The sequence below is a fragment of the Bombyx mori genome, chromosome 22 (assembly GCF_030269925.1).
Source record: "Bombyx mori chromosome 22, ASM3026992v2".
Lineage (NCBI taxonomy): Eukaryota > Metazoa > Arthropoda > Insecta > Lepidoptera > Bombycidae > Bombyx > Bombyx mori.
This window is the reverse complement of record NC_085128.1, coordinates 17,128,386-17,143,254: the sequence shown is the minus strand read 5'-3', so window position 1 is coordinate 17,143,254 and position 14,869 is coordinate 17,128,386. Positions and strand designations below refer to the sequence as shown.

At 37.3% G+C, this 14,869-nt stretch overlaps 1 protein-coding gene across 3 annotated transcripts in view; it reads left to right on the top strand.

The window, feature by feature from the left end:
- Positions 1 to 1,033: 1,033 nt before the first annotated feature.
- NGR-A26 (neuropeptide receptor A26) overlaps positions 1,034 to 14,869 on the top strand; it is a 159,861-nt gene continuing 146,025 nt past the window's right edge. For 2 of the 3 annotated variants that reach the window (XM_062674801.1, XM_038018674.2), the window contains exon 1: positions 1,034 to 1,263. The gene's annotated coding sequence lies outside the window, so the exon portion shown is untranslated. 3 annotated transcript variants of the gene reach the window in all.

Genomic DNA, 14,869 nt, shown 5'->3' with positions numbered 1-14,869 from the left:
ACCCTCTAAGGTTACCAGGTTAGGTAGGAAAAAAAAGTATTATTTGACAAAAAAGCGCTAAAATGCAACATTTGAAAAAAAAAGACATTTATTTCTTTAATATTATACATTGGGTATTCAATTCAAATCCATTATGAAAGAGTATTAGTATATTTATATTAATTATTTAACGTAAACCTTGTAATGTTTTGGTTATGAGAATTTTGCATTAGATGGATCAAAGTAATGTTATGTCTCCAAGTTGATGATGGTATTTGTGAGATTTATAAGTTAAGAAAAATTACTGCCAGATACATATTTGGGATTTTTTTCCCTACCTCATTACAAGTAGCCTCGGGGAGCTATTCTAGTTTTACCAAATTAGTAGGGCGAACTCACGGGGCTCTTTTTTTTTCCACAGGAGGAAATCGCCGGATTCCCACCCTCACGGCAGGTGGGGTATGTGGGAGTCGAACCTTACTAAAAACTCCTGCCGCTCACAGCCGGCGCCCTACCCCGGCCTGATTTTGCTAAACTGTGACTTAGCAAGAGCAATGCGAATATACCACCGGATCGAAATCGCGCCCCACTAAGAAGATCCGACAAGAAACTCAATGGCTTTTGTGTATGGGATATCATTATAACAAGAATATCCGACGAGCGAATTAACCCACAGACACAGCCCACTGAGTTTCTCGCCGGATCTTCTCAGTGGGTCGCGTTTCCGATCCGGTGGTAGATTCTGCGAAGCACTGCTCTTGCTAGGGCCAGTGTTAGCACCATTCCGGTTTGGCCCCGTGAGCTCACCTACACGTTAGGGCGAAACTGATATAGCCTCTCAAGGCTATCAGCATAGGTAGGAAAATAAGAAAAAAGGAAACCGAATCCAAATTCTTTCATAGATATATACTTTCTTCTTGTCGGCTCAATTAAGTTACTAAGGCACAAGAAGATTTATAATAGTCTTCAATATCGTAATCTTAATTGACTGAATACATCGGGAATTGTCTGTATGTATTTGATTGAACAAGCGGGAATGTTGAATGCTCCCTCAGGCATTCGCTACACAGCGCCGGCTGAGAGCGAACGCGCCAAAACGTGCGGCCGCAGAGAGACTCGATGCGTCGAAACTTCGACGATTCAAATTGAGAAAACAAAAGACGTTCTAAAGTTTTAGTTGATTTGAAAATGACGTAAATTTTTCATTTAATATTTTGTGCTCTTAGTGAAATTTGGTCATCAACTTTTTTTGAATTTTTTTGTGCATTTCCGAGTGAATTGATTGTAAGTACTCTTTTTTTTATCATCGCAGTAACGTGTATTATTTTATAAGTAAATATTTTGCGTTAAAAAAAAACCACAGTTTTGTTTTAGTTAATCGTAGTTATTCGTCATGTTTTTTTTGTGTTCCACATACGAAAGTCATAATTATATTTAAAGATTTAAAAAAAAAAAAATAGTAAACGGGTAAAAGTTACTTACCCAATTTTTTTATAGAAATAAAAGCCGATGTATACCTAAATATATATATTTTTTAAGTTAGTTCAGTTTTTTTTTGCTATGAAAAGCTTAAAGATTCTGTAAGTACACCGAAGTCTATATTTTTTTCTTTATTCTTGTTGATTTGTGTTTTGCCTTCAGTGATACCTATTAGATTTTTATACGTTATTTGTATGAATCACTTTGCTTGTACAACAAAACCTGTCTATTCGTCTAAGAATAACCTCACGTTAAATATTTTAATTACTTTAATAATCAGCAATATGTTTTTAGTTTAAAAATATGAATTCCCTACATTGTTCTTGTAGCTATCTGTGTTATATTAATTTAGATGACCCGACCTTTGAGATAAAAATAAATACGTTTATTTTTAAACTAGCGACGCACGATCATTCCGAAATTTATTTTGGGCTTCATTAATCTTCTTTTGTGGACTAATTTTAATACCAAATTTTGTTTAACGTGAATTTTATGTCTATTGACTGTCGGATAGTTGTATGGTGTTTTCTTGTATAGTAAGCGCACAAAGGATAATATTTTTACAGTCACGCCTTAGATTCTGCTGCAAAGTCTAAGTGCAAGAAAGCTCAAGACATACGCATTATTTTTGTCGTCTACAGATTCGAGTACATCCTTACATGTACACGTACTTCTATTATAAAAGTGGAAAGGAATTTACAAAAAAAAAACGATACCTATAACACAATAATCGATATATTAAAAAAAATATTGGTCTGTTTCTTTGTTTTGGTTGGAGTCACGCAAATATGATTTAACATTACTAATTAAAATTTTGTATTAAGAAGAGCTTATAAAAATAAGAATCTTGAAAATTTATCTTACATCGCTACTATGAGCAGCAGTTTCCTATTATATAATCAATTAAATTATAATTATTAGGTACCATTAGAATTTATTTAGGAATAAAAAATATTAAATAAATTAAATAGGTTGTACACAGGCATACGTATGGACGTATTAAAAAAAAGTGCTGCATCATTCAATATTGTGACGCAGGTTTTCCGTCGGTACCGTTCGAGTTACTTTCACGATATCCACAGACAAAATCGAAAATTTACACCTAATTTCTGTAAAATTGTAGTTCCTTATAATAAATCATTTTACAAGTAGGAAAGCTACAATATTGGCTGTATAAACTTATAATACACCCTGTAGCAACCAGTTCAAGTATAGCGTTTCCAATATTATATTTTACTTAGTTATTGTTATAATTTACGTAATTGGTGGTGGTAGGACCTCTTGTGAGTCCGCGCGGGTAGGTACCACCACCCTGCTTATTTCTGTGGTGGAGTAGTAATGCGTTTCGGTTTGAAGGGGCAGCCGTTGTAACTATACTGAGACCGTTGAATTTATACAAGGTGGGTGGCAAATTTACGCTGTACATATCTATGGGTTCCAGTAATTATTTAACACTAGGTGGGCTGCGAGCTCGTCCAACCAACGAAGCAAAAAAAATTTTTTTTTTCTCAAAACGAATTGTCTCGAAAATGAGTTTCTTGTTTAAGTTTCAACAGCTTTGTTTCTTAGATAATCTACCCCTAATATATCCAGACTATCAAAAAAAAAGAAAAAAAGCCTTAATTCTACGAATTCACAAATGTTTACGATTCAGTTAATTCGCCTCTTGAGGCGTAGACTATTTGTTTTACCGTGATTATTATCAAAATACAAAAGTCAAATTAGTTGAATTGTTCTTCAAGGATTGGACAGCTAAAATCTTAGATTTATTGCGGGTGGAACTTCTAGAATCAAGAAGTTCTGTTATATTTTATAAAATTATTAAAATACGATGAACACGTACCGCCTTAGTTCAATATCAAAATATTTCTAAGCGTGTATAGGCCTCTGTAGACTACATATCGAAACTGGAGCGATTTCGATGAAATATTTAGGAAATCTTCACATTGACCTAGTGGGTATAGTTTGATAGCCATCAGAATAAAGACCGACCAACAAAGCGGAAAATTACTAGCAAAATTCAAGGTGTATGATTTATTAGACTATATTATTTGACGTTGTGGTATAACGCGCTGATTTATAACATGATTCAGTAGCGACCTCGTTGTACCCCCGGCATTGTTAGATTGTTACTACTTACCGTCCGATGAATAGTCTACCTAGCTAAATAAATATGAGAAGTATTTTTGAAGTCGTCGTGGCCTAAAGGATAACACGTCCGGTGCATTCGTATGTAGCGATGCAACGGTGTTCGAATCCCACCGGCGGGTACCAATTTTTCTAATGAAATACATACTTAACAAATGTTCACGATTGACTTCCATGATGAAGGAATAACATCGTGTAATAAAAATTAAACCCGCAATATTAAAATTTGCGTAATTACTGGTGGTAGGACCTCTTGTGAGTCCGCACGGGTAGGCGTCCTGCCTATTTCTGCCGTGAAGCAGTAATTGCGTTTCGGTTTGAAGGGTGGGGCAGCCGTTGTAACTATACTGAGACTTTAGAACTTATATCTCAAGGCGGGTGGCGCGTTTACGTTGTAGATATCTATGTGCTCCAGTAACTAATCAATAAAAATAAAAATAAATGATTTGCCGAAAAGCTTTTTTTGCCACCTATTTGCTATGGGGCTATTCCAGCTAAGCTCGGACGGGTAGGTGAGCTCGCGGGCTCAACCTGAGTGAATTTGCTAACGCTAGCCCTAGCGAGAACAGTGTTTCACAGAATCTGGTAGGCAGCGGCTTGGCTCTGCCCTTGGCATTGTTGACCTCCAAGAGTGACGGTAGCCACTCATCATCAGGTGAGCCGTATGCTCGTCTGCCTACAAGAGCAATCAATTAAGGAACAAACTTAGGAACTAAATAACCGTCACAATTCCAAACATTCTTTAAATAGTTGGTTAAAAAAATAATTAATTAATCGAATTTTTCCTCGTTCCGCTCCACTGGGTTTTGTACATTATTATCATTTTGTTATTACAATGCTCCCTGTAGCTTCTCTGAAATAATTTATCAGTTGAATTTTAATTCCGGTTCACCTTGTGTAGTTATAATATATTCAGCTACAAATTATTTATATGTAAATGTAAATATGTATGTGTATTATATATGTGTGTGTAGATGCCAAAAATACGTTGGATAGCAGTTATTGAGTTCAATAATGATTTTAATGATTTGATTTTTATTGTTTTCATCAAACATGTTCTTTTTCTATACTAATATTATAAAGAGGAAAGATTTGTTTGTTTGTTTGTATTGAATAGGCTCCGAAACTGCTGAACCGATTTGAAAAATTGTTTCATTGTCTGGAATCCTCACTATTCCCGAGTGACATAGGCTATAATATTTTTTGAAAAAAATTAGGGATCCTTGCTAAAACTCCAATAATGTAACCCAAGGTGTAAAAAAATTACCTAAAATATTCTTTACATCCCGTGCCCCGCGAAAACTATTGATGATAGAATAATATAATGTTCTACGACTTTGTAGAACATATTATTATTTACAAAAAGTGTCGCAACACCATATGTCTAACTATTATAGTTATGCCGCAATAAGTGTTCTTTTATTTAAAAAAATAAAACAGCGTCACACATCGTTGAAATTTTTGTTAAAGACTCGAGCGGAGCCGGAGCGGGCCGCTAGTTTTACATATTTTTATTGCTTAGATGAATGGGCGAGCTTACGGCGCAGTGGTTACCGTAGCCCATAGACATCAACAACGTAAATGCCGCCATCTACCTTGAGATATGAGTTTTAAGGTCTCACTTTTAGCAGTACAACGACTGGCCCGCCCTTCAAACTGAAACGCATTACTGTTTCACGGCAGAAATAGGCAGGGTGATGGTAGCCTACCCGCGCGGACTCACAAGAGGTCCTACCACCAGTAATTACGCAAATTATAATTTTACGGGTTTGATTTTTGTTACACGATGTTATTCCTTCACCGTGGAAGTATCCTAATCTTCAAGTCAGGACAGCCGTTGTAACTATACTGAGACCTTAGAACTTATGTATCAAGGTGGGTGGCGCATTTATGGTTGTAGATGTCTATGGGCTCCAGTGACCACTTAACACCAGGTGAGCTGTGAGCTCGTCCACCCATCTAAGCAATAAAAAAAACCTGATATGTTTATACTTCGATTATATAGTTTCTCTCATGTAGGTTAACAACTTTGGAATTTCAAACCTTAGCTTAGTATTTAAAAAGGTGACATACAAGAAATTGTAAAGCATGACGTTTTATAGCTTTACAAGTCGTTAATTTTCTAGTATGCAGGATATTTAAATGCGCAACTATTAACAAAGGACTGTGTTGGATTAGGGCTTATATTAAATAATGTAGTGAAGGTCTTGTTTGAAGGAATCGCAGAGTAGTGTTATAGTCCATACAGAACGCATGGTACTTAGTACGAGTCATTATTGTTCATGAAGACAATGCTGAGGTTTTGGAACGAAGTTCCTTATGGGACGATGCGGAGGGGTACCCTAACCGGGAAAAAAAACGTCCGTAACGTAAGAATTTTATTAGTGCACACAGTGTACGACTTAGCTTTGCAAAAACGTTAAAAAAATATGTTTTCTATCATTCATTGACCACAATCTCAGAGCGTTCGTTTGCGCAATACACTAACTCTTATGCAAACAATCGTGAATGAAGTGTACCACAATAAGTTCTCACGTTACCGAATGACCGTGGGTTGTAGCGAAACCTCCAGTTTTATTTTCTTTATACCTCGAATAGAACTTAAAATTAATATTTTTACTTCGTTCCTGTCCGGTGTCCCACGACACCACACATCTTTTTATTCAAACCTCCATTACAGAAGAGCGATTCATACGAATCCAAAGAACCAATGAAACATGTACTGTAAAAACTGAGACATAGAACTCATGTCTCGAGGTGGGTGGCGGCATTTACGTTGTAGATGTCTATGGGCTCCGGTAACCACTTGAAACCAGGTGGGCCGTGAGCTCGTCTACCCATCGAAGAATTAAAAAAAATGCAAGAGTTTGGTTCATTCCAGAGATATAAATATTATAAATAAATTATAAACCTGTTTTGTTACTAGAATTGGATAAAAACTTAGTGTTCGTTTCTCTCTGCTAAGGTGACTTTTTTGTTCAGTTTTCGAGCAAATAATTTCAATTTGTAATTGTGCTTAACGCAAAATCAGTCAAACTTAAGTTACGAGCTCACGCGCCTAAAGTTACACTCATAACTTAGTCCTGAGTTATTTGTTTTCACAGACGCCAGATAATTGTTTTAATTATCTCAAACAATTGTTTTGTTAGTTGTTTGACAATGATTGTTTGTTTTAATTTGTATTAACGCAACACTGTTTGTTTGATTGATATTTGTTACTTTAGGCTCAGACACAATCATTACATTCCTTGAATTCTGCCACAGGAATTTCGTAATTGAAACACGATTTCGCTGATCGTTTTTGCGACGTACCAATCAGTGAACAACGATAATACGATGTGTCTTGAAAATCGCATCATCATGGTTGCCGCTGACTACTCCCCGATTCAGGATCACGCAGGAGCCAGTCATTGTCGACATCCTAACGTTTTTATAGATCCCCAGATCCTCCTCCTCGCGTCCTTTCCTCACTGCTGAGGGTCGTGACCGTCATATTTTGACAGGATTTTACTTCTTGCAATGTCCCTCCAGCGCCGCCGATCATTGATGTGCCGATGAGTACATAAAATACGAAATTCATTCGGGTGTTTGTCTGTGCGCTTGTACAAGAAAATCCTACAAGATGTTCAGAACCTATATATACATAGGTTTAAGAAAACTATTAAAGAACATCTGTGCAATAAAGCTTACTATGAAGTCAATGATTATCTAGAAGATTGCACAAAGTGGGAATGAGTTGCTCGCTCCGGGCATTTCAATATTGTAATAATTGTTACGTTATAATACATCTTGTAAAAATGAATATTAAAAAAAATCTATTTATAAAAAAAAAGACATGCCCGCTGAGTTTCTTGCCAGTTCTTCTCAGGACGGAGGCTAGTTTTTGTGAATTGGCGGTAGTTCTTTTTGACGTTCAGCAAGTGTGTACTTTCATTTATGTTGAATAAAAAAAAAATTCATTTCATTTGATTGGCCGCATGAAGGGCTTCCAGGAATGGGATTCCTAGTGTGGTGCGGATTTGGTCGAAAGACCTTGTTGGTCTGCGCTCGCGCGGTCTCTTTCTCTCGATCTTCCCTGTTACGAATAGTCTCTAGGCTATCGGGCGTTTTCCGAGCAATATGACCTAAGTACTCGAGTGCACGGCGAAGGCAGAGTGTAGACAGTCGACCCGATCTACTGACAATGCTATTAGCCGCCTACAGCTCTCGCATTAAGAGCAGGCATAGACCCTGGCAAGGGTACTCGTTGAACTCGACAAAGTGTTCGACATGAAACCTAACCCTAAGCACTAGTCTGCTGAACTTCTCGGTAGATCTTCTCAGCGGGTCGCAATCCGGACCCGGTAGTATATACCAAACAGCTGCTTTTGAGCTATTAGGTCTTCTTCAGAGGCTTTCTAGCAGCAATCCCCAACCTTTCTGGATTAGCCGATGCTCGCCTAACGATCCTGGTGAAAAAAAAGCAATTATCTCTGGAATTTTACTTTATTTTACTGGTGGTAGGACCTCTTGTGAGTCCACACGGGTAAGTACCACCGCCCTGCATATTTCTGCCGTGAAGCAGTAATGCGTTTCGGTTTGAAGGGTGGGGCAGCCGTTGTAACTATACTGAGACCTTAGAACTTATATCTAAAGGTGGGTGGCGCATTTACGTTGTAGATGTCTATGGGCTCCAGTAACCACTTAGCACTAGGTGGACTGTGAGCTCGTCCACCCATCTAAGCAATAAAAAAAACCCACTCTATCATGCCATTTCCTGACACGCTCCTTAAAAGAAGCTCAAAAGAAAGCAAAAAGCTGTAGTAAAGTGTTCTCCTCCTCTCGTGAAGCGAATCGTGAGCTTGTAAAAAAGCCGGTTGCATTATACATACGGAACCGTTTCATCTCTTTCACAGAATCCCGTTATCGGGGCTTCCGTGTGAACCAATTGTGTTCGGAAACAAATATGAGTCACGGCGCGGCGACATCGGAAATGATAGTGTGGATCTACATGTAGGTCAATATCAGGATTAAGTAGGCAGTTTGTTATTTGAAATTTGTAACTGTACTTAATACTATATGTTGTATACTATATGTTGTATACTATATGTTGTATACTATATGTTGTAATACTATATTGTCTTCTCGCATTAAAACTGTATAATCTCAAAACTTATTAATTTCACAGGAAAGTGTTTTGAAGGTTTAACATAATATTTAATATTAATCATCTTTGCAACAATTTTTTATTTTTTATTATTAATTATATTATCTGTCTTTTAAACTAAGATAAAATTATGTATAATATAATTTTGTTAATAGAAATCAAAAGATAGGTAAACAAAAAAAAAACTAAAACTAATCTACGCTCTTTTGACAGTATTTGTTAGAAAAATACTGGTGATATCAAATGATTCCGCATATTAACTCAATTTCGAATATTTTTGGAAATTGTATGCTTTTAATGCGAAAAGACGATATGTTGTAACTATACTTGAGACCTTAGAACTTATATCTCAAGATGGGTGGCGCATCTACGTTATAGATGTCTATGGGCTCCAGTAACCACTTAACACCAGTTGGGCTGTGAGCTCGTCCACCCATCTAAGCAATATAATAATTAAAAAAAATTAAGTGTCTTAATAATTATATTTAAGTATTTTATGCTTAAGACTGAGCCAGTGGAGATAACCGTAATTTTGTGTATAACGCGTTAATAATAATGTTTTTTTTATCGCTTAAATGGGTGAACTAGGTCACGGCATATCTGGTGTTAAATGATGGTAACTAGCCTATCGACATCCCAACGTGAATGTCTCCATCCACCTTGGGGCATGAAGTCGAATTCTCAATAGTACTGCAATTCAATACTTTACTTCCATACTTGACATAAATATTGACGTAGGCAGCGGCTTGGCTCTGCCCCTGGCATTGCCGAAGGCCATGGGCGACGGTAACCACTCACCATCGGGTGGGCCGTATCGTCGTCTGCCTACAAGGGCAATAAAAAAAATAGGCCCTACCAACAGTAATTGCTACTTGGATCAGGCTACTGCCCTTTCGCCTGTGAACTCTTTAGTCGCCTTTTACGACATCCATGAGAAGAAATGGGTACATCTAAATCAGCCGGATACAGTAATATAATTAGATATTAAATTAAATGTCATTGGTCCTTGTTACATGTGCAAATTTTCAAGTTAATACGATGTCGCGAAGACGGTGAAGGCTACTTTGAAACTATCTCCGTTTAATAAACAGGTTACACTAATGAAGGCGTGTAAAAACCATTCTGACCTTCAAGTACCATAGCATTATTAGCGATTAGCGGTAGGCAGCGGTTTAGCTCTGGCCCTGGCTTTACTGAAGTCCATGGGCGACGCTAACCACTCACCATCAGGTGGGCCGTATAATCGTCAGCCTATAAGGGCAATAAAAAAAAAAGGTCTTTACGTCTGAAACGGAAGGGCGATGGTACCGACCAGAGCTAGCTCCTGATAAGGATCGCGTTATTTCATTCGTAAACAACGACATGACCTCTCCAATAAAATTGTCGTCTTTCTTATTTACTTCATATAGAAATGAACATTTAATATTTTTCGAGATTGTTAGTACAATAACATGAACGAGTTTCTCGTTATTCCATATGATTTAGTTTATACAACAAAGGGATATTATAAGGATATATAAATATGAACATTCAAGCGTAATTTACAGACCTCTGAGCTATAGCGATATGGGTGATTTTATCTTTCTTAGTGATTTTTTAAATACATTCCTAGTCAAGAAGACAAACTGTTTGGTTGGCGCCAGTTGGGCGACTGATATGAGAAATATTTTGGTGGAAAAATAATATATAAAAATAGTAATAATAATATATAAAAATAATACGTCTTTAGCCACCATTCTTATTAGATAAGCTGACGCAATAAATTATTCCGTATCGGACACGCTGTAGTGTCTATCTGCTCCAATGACTATCTGCTTGATAGAGTCAGTGAGTTGCTCTGGTATATTTTGGTCCACGCGAAATTGTTCGTTACAGTTTTTTATGTCTGAATTTAAAAAATTGGGCTCCGATCGATTGTATGTAGCAAAGTATAAAGACGTGCTTCAAGTCTTAATTAGCGTTACTTTAGTCTGCCGTAGATTTTCTCCATGACCGCTCGTCAAGTGAAATGTTTCAAAATATATAAAATGAATATACATATGATATTGAGTATTTTGATAAACATTAAGATTTTATTTAATAGAGTTGATCGAGTGTTCAAAATTGTGGAATTACCAAAGTTGTTATTGTATTTAAAACTAGCGGTCAGTTCCGGCTTCGCTCAGGTCGTTAACAAAAATTTCAAAATAATAAAATTATAAAGTTTAGTGGTTGAGTAGTTCGGTTCAGTAGTTTCGGAGCCTATTCAATACAAACAAACAAACAAATCTTTCCTCTTTATAATATTAGTATAGATAATGATGTGCGTAGTAAAACTTCAGAATAATCCCAAGAGAAAAACTTTAAACTTTATTTTGTACGTTCTTGAATATCTGAACGAGTATTACGAAGAATGAGTCACACAATCGCTCCATTATCTGTATTTCCTTGATCTCCCACAGATGGTGTTGAGCGGGATGTAATAAAATCTGCTGTGTTCAACACGAGTGTATATAATAAGATAGATTGCTCCTGTGGCTCACTATGTTGGATGAAACGGATCTATTTTGTTTGTTATTCGTTTTTTTTATTGCTTAGATAGGTGAACGAGCTCACAGCCCATCTGGTGTTAAGTGGTTACTGAAACCCAAAGACATCTACAACGTAAATGCGCCACCCAACTAGAAATATAAGTTCTAAGGTCTCAATATAGTTACAATGGCTGCCCCACCCTTCAAACCGAAATGCATTAACTGCTTCACGGTAGAAATAGGCAGGGCAGTGGTACCTATCCGTACGGACTCACAAGAGGTCCTACCACCAGTAACCAAAATGAAATAAGCCGCAAACTTTATACCTTTTGCTTTATTCATTGAATAATAACAATGATTGTCGAATTTGTTTAATATCACTCATGTTGGACATGGTTTGTGTGATGCAGTTAGAGAGCAAGTGATCACTAAATTTGGACTGTAGGAAATGACAGATAATGTTGAGTACTAGGCTCTTTTACTGGAGACAGGCCGTCTTGTGAGCGATAACTATTCAGCAATGTATTCCGGATTGAAGGATGATATTGACTCGTTATACGATTCAAATAAGACAAGGACCTCAAGTCTCAAGGTAGGTGGCGGTAGTCACACTAATGTCGATGAACCTTGGTATTTACTTGACAAAGGGGTTTACCTACATGTATTGTTCGCTGATGATACTGTGACAAAGTGCCAACAACAATCGTAAAAGTATCAAATTAATCGAATAGCTACTTTTTGATTTAACGTAAATAACACAACAAACATTACTGGTGGTAGGACCTCTTGTGAGTCCACGCGGGTAGGTACCACCACCCTGCCTATTTCTGCCGTGAAGCAGTAATGCGTTTCGGTTTGAAGGGTTGGGCAGCCGTTGTAACTATACTGAGACCCTTAGAACTTACATCTCAAGATGGGTGGCGCATTTACGTTGTGGATGTCTATGGGCTCCAGTAACCACTTAACACCAGGTGGGTTGTGAGCTCATCCAACCATCTAAGCAATAAAAAAAAAAGTTTCAAGATGTGTGGCGGCATTCACACTGTGATGTCGATGAGCCCCGTCATCTACTAAACAAAGGGACTTACCTACATGTATTGTTCGCTGATGATACTATGACAAAGTACCAACAGCAATCGTAAAAGTATCAAATTAATCGAACAGCTACTTTTGGATTTAACATAAATAACACAACAAACAAATTCACTGTAGACTGTTTATAATTCAATCAAAAACATCAACAGTGGTCGTAAAGAACGCAGATCTGTTCCATAAAGATGTTTCACCTTCGTAAAATTAAACGTTTTACGGACGATAATTAAAAAAAAGAAACTAATTTCGTCGGTCGCTTCTCAGAAGCTCCGCAATAAAGTTGAGTATGGATTCTCTGGCTTAATTGAGTTTAATATTGTATTTTATTTTATTTATTTAATATATTTTGTACGCACAGCTGTTAGAAAAAACACGACAATAAGGATACAGAGTAAAAGGGCACTACTTATTTCATGTTGAAATCTCTTCCAGTAGGCCCGCAAAAGGAGAGAAGAATTAGGAACTCAAACCTAGTTAGTGCATACAGTAAATATTACATATAATAATATATACATATTACAAGATACAAAACAATATATATACATATAAATACACACACACACACACACTGTAGTTTCTTTTTTTTTTCAAATTATCCTTTGGTTGTGGATGAGGATTAAAAAACCTAGTTCAGGTGTATTGAGAGATACGTCCGTGGTCTGTATTTTGATTTTGGTTATGAGATCGCTGGACCGAAACTGGCCAAACCAGCTGATGTGAAATGATCACTAGAAGTGAACAGGTCTGCTGCCTGGCGGGCTGCTAGTCTTTATATATAAAAATGGATTGCTGTTCGTTAATCTCGCTAAAACTCGAGAACGGCTGGACCGATTTGGCTAATTTTGGTCTTGAATTATTTGTGGAAGTCCAGAGAAGGTTTAAAAGGTACATATATATGAAAATGCTCGGAATTATAATAAATAAAAATAACAATTTTGTTTTTCCTTTGATGTGTCCCCCGTCGGACGGATTCCTTTTGTTTGTTTTAAGTTTATTTTATACCAAAAGTTGAGGTCTTTTATTTATCGATTGAGGCACTACGAAGTCTGCCGGGTCAGCTAGTATTTTATAAAACTAACTGATTGAAGAAATTCGAGAAAATTACGTGACGCTATAAGCTTGAGAAACCCTATAACGATGACGCACGCTCCACACGAAAATTCTATTTCTCCTAAAAGGTAACCCAAACATCACGAATAGACGCAAAAATTACATCGGCTGTCAAGTACGTCACACCTTTGGTACAAAGAGCACTCAACATACACAAACAGATTGCGGAGATACAAGCAGGCAACGCTGTAACAAATGACATGCCGCTTACTGTGGAAACATTACATGTTTTGGACATCAAACACTCGTAGGCGTTGCTCTGTCAGAACAGGCGTTGTTGATAGAAATGTGATATGCTCATAGCAATACCGCATTTCAGTTACAGCTCCCAATATTTAAGTGAATGCTTTTTTGTACGATAATGGAGTGTTAGCAGTTACTCTATTATTATTGAAGCTTGGCAGTTTAGGCAATTACCTCTTTGAAACTAGTCCGAACAGCAGCTTAATACTGTTTAAGCCTGTCTACTCTTGGAGCGACAAAATCTTGTGTATTCATAATCCAGCACGATCGTTAGTGATTACTAGAGATCACGCAATGACTCAGACTGGGAAAGAACCCGGAACACCTGGTGTTGATTAGTCCAGTCCTAATTGTAAAACATGTTTTTTTTATTGCTTAGATGGAAGGACGAGCTCACAGCCCACCTGGTGTTAAGTGGTTACTGGAGCTCATAGACATTTACAACGTAAATGCGCCACCCACCTTGAGATATGAGTTCTAAGGTCTCAGTATAGTTACAACGGCTGCCCCACCCTTCAAGCCGAAACGCATTACTGCTTCACGGCAGAAATAGGAGGGGTGGTGGTACCTACCCGTGCGGACTCACATGAAGACCTACCAGCAGTAATTACGCAAATTATAATTTTGGGAAATATCATGAAATTGCTTCTCGATCTTCGGTTCGCTTTTATAACTTGAATTTTTTTACCAAAAATAAACAAGCCACAGTATTTCACGAGGCCCCTTGTATTTGTGGGTTAATACGGAACGCAGAGTTACGATAATGTTCTCCATCTCAATTTTATAGCTTGCTGACGTCCAAAGTATTTACTCATCCGTTGAACTATTGATAAGCAGATTATGCAGATGCCTCGATCAATGTGTTGTTATAGCAAACGAACTAGATGCGGGCTACTTGTAATCACTCTGACCGGGTTCTGATCCTGAGCGGAGATCGAACGTCGGGAGAAATAGTGCAGGAGACTGTAGAGTCGTCAATTAAATATAAATTAATCTTAAGCAATCAATCAAATATCAAATATAATCAAGTCTTAGTTATATATTTTTTTATTTTTGTTGTTAATGATCGTAGGACCTCTTGTGAGTCCGCACGGGTAGGTACCGCCCTGCCTATTTCTGCCGTGAAGCAGTAATGCGTTTTGGTTTGAAGGGTGAGGCAGCC